Here is a 6,615-nt window from a genome sequence, read left to right on the forward strand (position 1 = left end):
TCCCAGACCAGTAGGTGGCTGCATGGAATAGGTAATGGCAGTCTGGAATTTGCATGGGCAATTACATCTCTGTAAATAAGTTTTAGAGCAGCCACAGAGCTTGATTCTGCGCTTGTAATTTGTGCAGTCATTCACACCTGTGCAAAGATAAAATGCTACCCTATGAGAATGGGATTCTTTCACTCTTGCTTTCACTGATACAAGTGAATGCACCAGGGTGTTAGAGGCTAGGAATCTTACAAGAACCTACTGTCACTTCTGTTTTTGTTCCTGGTTGAGAATAACCTTTTCTCATGCTATTGCTGAACTTCCCACCTTACCTGCAAGTTACCAGAAGCTTAAAGGCAGCAGCAAATGTAAAGAAAGTACCACAAAAATCATAATTCAGAAGCTTTACTAAAAGAGCGGGATCTTTTGGAGAGCAAGTGAAGTTTGGGGAGAAGAAAGTTTTCTTATTTTTTCACCCCACTGGTTCTGCCACCATCAAAGCCTCCCAAAGCATATTTCTATGGACACCCTGAAAGGCTAAAAAAAAGAGGGTGGTCCTTATCATAATACCACTCGAGTTTAAGGCCCAGAAAGTTGCACTGGAAAGAAAGACATTTGGGTACGATTCTGTTCAGTTATGCACATGAATCCAGTGTGACAACAGTGGGATTGCACATGTAAGCTAAGAGCACAGTTTTCCCCTTAGCTTACAAGATCCAGGGAACTATTTTACCTTTCAGAGGACTTGCTCCTGCAAGGCTTAGCTTTCACCCGAGAGGAGGGATGGTCTTGTGGCTAAGCTGGGGGACTGTAACTCAGAAATGGGCAGACTGAAAGACAACAACTCCACTGCATGAAATATACTGAGTTTTTGAAATTAGTTTTCATTCTGAGGTGGAAGGAAAATGAGACCTTTCAACATTTTTCATGAAAAAATGACACTCAATGCCAGGCTAGTCAGCAAGCTGGGTGGTTAAGGCACTCACCGGGGATTTGGGAAACTCAGGTTCCAGTTCCTGCTCCTAATCAATCAAAGTGGAAATTTAATCCAGGGTCTCCCACATCCCAGCGATGTGCCTTAACCCCTCCCCCCCGCCCCCCGGGTTATGGGCCATAAGCGGGTTGGCAGAGGGTGTCTCTGAGAAACCTTCCTGATGAATCCAACCAGCTCCCCGCAGAAGATCTAGGTTCAATTCCAGTCTCTGCCACAGACTTCTTGTGTGATATCAGACTTCATCCCTTAATCCTTCCAGTGCTGATTGGCATGATAATGCTCCCTTCCTCCCAACCTTCTTCTGTCTTGGCTATTTACACTGTAAGGGCTTTGGGACAGGGTCTATCTCCTGCTATGTGTTTGTTCCACATCTAGGACAATGGAGTTTAGCTCTTGGTTAAAGCCTCTATGTGTCATTGTGAAACTGTTACAAATGAATGGGAATAAAGGGCCCTCAGCGGGCTCAGGCCTGCAATGACTGCAGAGCTTGAGACCAGAGCTGGAGGCGTTATTCTTCAGTGCCTGCTCATGCCAGCCTTAGCCCTATTTCCTGATTTAAACCACACACAAAAACTTGCCTTACATGGTCCTGGATGCTATATTTAGCTTGCCAATTAATCCAGCTGGATTAGAAATCACATAGCCCCTTAATTATAGGTGTATAAACTCCAGACTGGCAGCTGTTTTGACATTCTCAGCTGGGAAATTTGCCCTAAACAGTCAATGCCCCAAGCTGATGCAGGATCACGGTCTCATGACTGCCTATGCTCATGCCCATCTGTTGTGATGGCATCGTGCCTGCTCACAACTTGCTTGGATCCATGCCCCGGGACACAGGTGCCCGGCAATAATAAACTGAGATGGGCAGCCTGCAAGGATCCTCTTTTTCTGCGGGAAAACCTTTTCTCTCTTCCATGGGCCTTTCTCCTCCCCTGATGACATCAGCTGAGAACAGGTGAGGAATGTGAAAAGCTTCATGGGAACGTCCTGCAGTGCACTGCTGAAGCCTGACTGTATGGCGGAGACAGACCGGTGGGATTAGGTGGAGGCAGTTCCAGGAAGCACAGTGCTCCACATGTACCAGGAAGGCGGCTGGCTGCTGGGACGGGAGTGAACCGAGCACAGCAGGGAGGGCACAGTCTACCACGCATCCAGCAATGGTTCTAACAGAGCTCAAAATATATGGGATATCCACTGGCACTGCTCCCTCGAAGACAGATCTGTGCTGAGTTACACCAGCTGAGAATCTGCTACGTAGCGTGATCTTTTACAGAAGCTAAAAAGGCCAAACTGCAACCGACAACCAGGCCCCGGCCCTCCCCCTTCACAGGAGGCAAAAGAAAGGAGGGCATTTTAAACCTCTTTTTCCCCCCCCTCCTGCCTAAGAAATCCAGCTGTGAGTAGCCTGAACGATGGGCAGAGCAGAGAAAATAGGGCATACGACGTGCCTAGACACGCTCGGTCTGGAGAGAACAGCAGCGCATCAGTGCAGCAGATATTTCAACCCCTGCTTGTTGATTGCTTTACTGAATACACAATCACTTCCCCATAAGCTATTCGAGTCTCTCTAACTCGCTTTCCTTTCTTGAGCCATGCTGCACATCTCATGAGAGTGCATAATATGCTACACTCTTCTAACACTTATCCACATCTAATGAACGAAACCTCTACAGTCTGTTTATGGTTTGTCACCAGCAAATCAGTGGCAGAACCCAGAACTGCTGAACCCCATTGCTGTATGTAACCACTAGACATTGCACCCTCTGAATTTGACAGCCAGCGTTTAGATCGGAGGCGGGAAAGCTATGGCCCACGGGCGGCATCCGGCCCGTGGGACCGTCCTGCCCAGCCCTTGAGCTCCCGGCCGGGGAGGCTAGCCCCTGGACCCTCCTCTGCTATCCCCCCTCCCCTGCAGCCTCAGTTCGCCGCGCCACCAGCCCTCTGGGTGGCGGGGCTGCGAGCTCCTGCTGGGCAGCGCGGCTGCAAGAGCCACTGGTGTAGTGTATTAAATTGCTCCCCGTAGGAATGTGCTAATTACAGTGTACTACTTATGGCTGCCAGTCCTGGTGCTCTGAGTGGCATGGTAAGGGGGAAGGGGGGGGTTGGATAAGGGGCAGGAGTCCCAGGGGGCACTCAGGGGACAAGAGGCAGGGGGTGGTTGGATAGGCGTGGGAGTCCTGGGGGGCCTATCCGGGGGCGGGGGTGTGGATAGGGGTCGAGGCAGTCAGGGGACAGGAAGCAGGGGGGGTTGGATAGGGGGTGGGGTCCTGGGGGGGGGCAGTTAGGGGCGGGGGGGGTCCCAGGAGGGGGCGGTCAGGGGACAAGGAGCAGGGGAGGTTAGATGAGTCGGGGGGCTCTGAGGGGGACAGTCGGGGGGGAAAAGGGGGAGGGGGCGGGGGGCCAGGCTGTTTCGGGAGGCACAGCCTTCCCTACCCGGCCCTCCATACAGTTTCGGAACCCCGATGTGGCCCTCAGGCCAAAAAGTTTGCCCACCCTGGTTTAGATACAGCCTGCACATTAACTTTGAGTGCTGTGTCCCAGGGCCGTGGGAACTTGGAATTACACTGTGCCAGCATTAAGGGTGCTCAAAATTTCTCCAATTACATGTTTTTGTGTCTCAAAAGAAAATTGAATGAAAAACTGCTGATTTTTTTTTCAATTTTGTGTTTTGTTTTTGTGACTTTTGTAATCAAAACTTTTATTGACACCATAATTTTAAATGTTCATTTATTGAAAGCCTGGTATGCAGCAAACAGAACATTTTGATAACAATTTAGATTACAATAATAATAAGCAGGACATTTTTTGAAAAAGTAAAGCCTGCAAAATGAAAACAACTTTGCAAGTATTTACAATTTTAAAAAAAAATCGCCCTGTTCTATTCAGGATCAGTGAAACTATCTAGCCCCATAAAGATCTACTTAGGTTTTTATACTGTGCCCATTACCATAGTATCTGTTTGCTTTGGATCCCACCTGGCTCGCTGTCTATCTCAAAGGAATTAGTCACATTCAAAAGTCCTGCCCCAACATGCACTGTTTCTTGTGCAGAACTCTGGATGTTTTTCAGGACAGTATTAATTTCTCAGACGTTTCAAAGGCCATACCAGTAAGCTGGAATGGGTCTTTTAAAACCAATACAGTTGCTTCTCCCAAACTGCTTGCCTGGGAAACTTGGCAATGGAATCCAGGATGGGGCATATAGGGAAGTCCCAAACAAAGTTGAGTTCTGGTCTGGAATGGATACTTCTGTAGTTCCCGTGTGCCACAGATTCCACACGAGAGAAGTTCTCTGTCTCACCTCAACAAGACGTGAACCACACAGACATTTGCTTGCTGCTGCATTGCCGTTTATTATAATTCTTGCAGCTCCTTGGCTGCTGAGGGAAAACGTGCGAATCTATGATACCTGACCAGTGAGTTAATTCAATTACCGGCAGTTGATAAAAGAGTAATTGGCTAAGTGACTCTTGCATTTTCAATTTGAGGAACCCTGCCAAAATCTGTAGCATGGTTAGGTCTCCTGAAGGGTTTGCTGCCATTTACAAGTGGTGTTTTGTTGTTGTTTTTCTTTTTCTTTTTTTCAGCAACAGGTGCTTTGAATGGTCATCTCTGTAAAATGGGGATAAGACTATTTCCTCTCACACCCTTTTTAGTCTTGTCTGTTTAAACTGTAAACTCTTCAGGGCAGGGCCCTTACTGTGTGTTTGTGCAGCTTCTAGTACAACATTGCTCCAAACTCAGATGTAGCCTCTAAACACCATTGGAACAGAAATAATCATTGTGTGATGGGCCAGTGGTACCTGACAGGTACTGGCCCACGAAGCAGGTAGTGTGGAGCTGCTCTAGGAAGGACCTGGTGTGGGCACTGCTGAACCTTATTCTGTCTGTTCAGCCAACTTAGGGTAGGTCTACACTAGAAATGCTACATCGGCGCAGCTGCTCATAGTACCGGTGTGGTCACTGTAACTTTTGTCACTTGGGGCGGGGGGAGGGGTGTCTTTTTCACACCCGAGCAATGTAAGTTAGATCGACATAAGCGGTAGGATAGACTTGCCCTTAGTGGTCTTCTAGTGGGTTCACTGCTACTTACAAGTTTCAGAGTAGTGGGATTTGTTTTGCAGCGACAGGTCCTTTGAAAATAGATGGTTAAAATGCTACTTGATGAAAAGCTACTTGAACTTTTTTTTGCAGTGTGGTTTAAAATGCACGTGTGTCTGTAAAAATAATGAAAAACGTGCCCTGCTAAAGCTAACAAAAGTTCAGCTCTCCTGGATAGTCTTCTCCCGTTTTATTGTCCGTCTTCCTCTAGCTTTAGCACATAACCGAATTCCAAAGGCTTGCTACAGTGCGTTGATCCTTCCTGCAGTTCTATGCTTTCCAGAACAGTTCCCCGGGCTACCCAGTGATTGGAAAAAATTACAGTTGCAAACAATGGTTCATTATTTTAGATAAATCAAAGAGGTACATTAATTGGATGTGGCAAACTTTAAATTGCCAACAAATGCATCAACTTGCATTTAATTTATCCCTTGCATTCAGAAGGAGGCCTATGGTTAAAACAGCTGGTCAAGTCACCAAGCTGCTGTAGTCTGGATTTGGGCTGCATTATTTATAAATAATTAGGAGGTTGGTAAAGTGAGCATGGGCATGATCTGAAGGAGGCGAGGTACACAGTGGGGTAGCAGAGCCATAACTGTGCCGTCTAACGCTCAACCCTCGGGAGACCTGGGTTGAACTTTTCAAAGCTGTGCAAGAGATTTAGCCACACACCAAAGTGAATGGAAGGTCTATGGCTAGTTCCCTTGCACTGCTGTGAAGATCCAGGAGCTGCTTCTTCTACAGGACATTTTTTTGTCCCTCAGACAACAGTATTGTGGGACAGCGTTCCACCTTACTGCCAATAAAGGAGTGAAGAGCTATTCGTCTTCTCCCCGTGCCCCTCCATGAAAACGTACCCCACGTCTTGAACTGCCTGGAGAGGAGGGGAGAGGCTTTCTGGCAAAATCTGTCCAGGCTCAGACAAAAGTGGTCTGGGGAGCAGAATATAAACGGGCTGAGGCCTCATTGACACACACAAAGACGCTAGTTGACGACAAATGGCTTGTGTATCCACTTTCTAAGGACAAATTAAATCCTGTTTGCAACCCGGGTGAGGCCTCTTTGTTTACATTAGTGTCTGGCATCTACAGTTCATGGGACAGCTCACCTAGCAGACATAGATATCATAAGTAGTTTTCCATTGAAACTACAAACCATATACATGTCATATTTTCCATTGCCCATTTGAACAAAGATTGGTGTTACAACTACAGGTATCACCCGCAGACTGGACTGAGAGAGAGATTTAATGCTCAAGAACTACCCAGCAGAGGTTAGCTGACTTACCTTAAAGTTAAGTCTTTTTACAATGCATGCATCCTATGTACACCCATGCACGGATCTGTTGATTGCAGAGTCTTTGGGCTAATACCTAGCTTATATATAACACTTTTCCTTAGTAAGTCAATGGCAAAGCTCCTGTTGACTTCAGATTGTGTCCTTAGTGCATAGGTGATGTTGTACAAGGTGCTGAGTGTCTGCAGCTATGTCATGATGACAAAGGACCCAGCAGCCTTCAGTCAACAAGAGTGC

Source organism: Chelonia mydas, chromosome 13, assembly GCF_015237465.2.
Source record: "Chelonia mydas isolate rCheMyd1 chromosome 13, rCheMyd1.pri.v2, whole genome shotgun sequence".
NCBI lineage: Eukaryota > Metazoa > Chordata > Testudines > Cheloniidae > Chelonia > Chelonia mydas.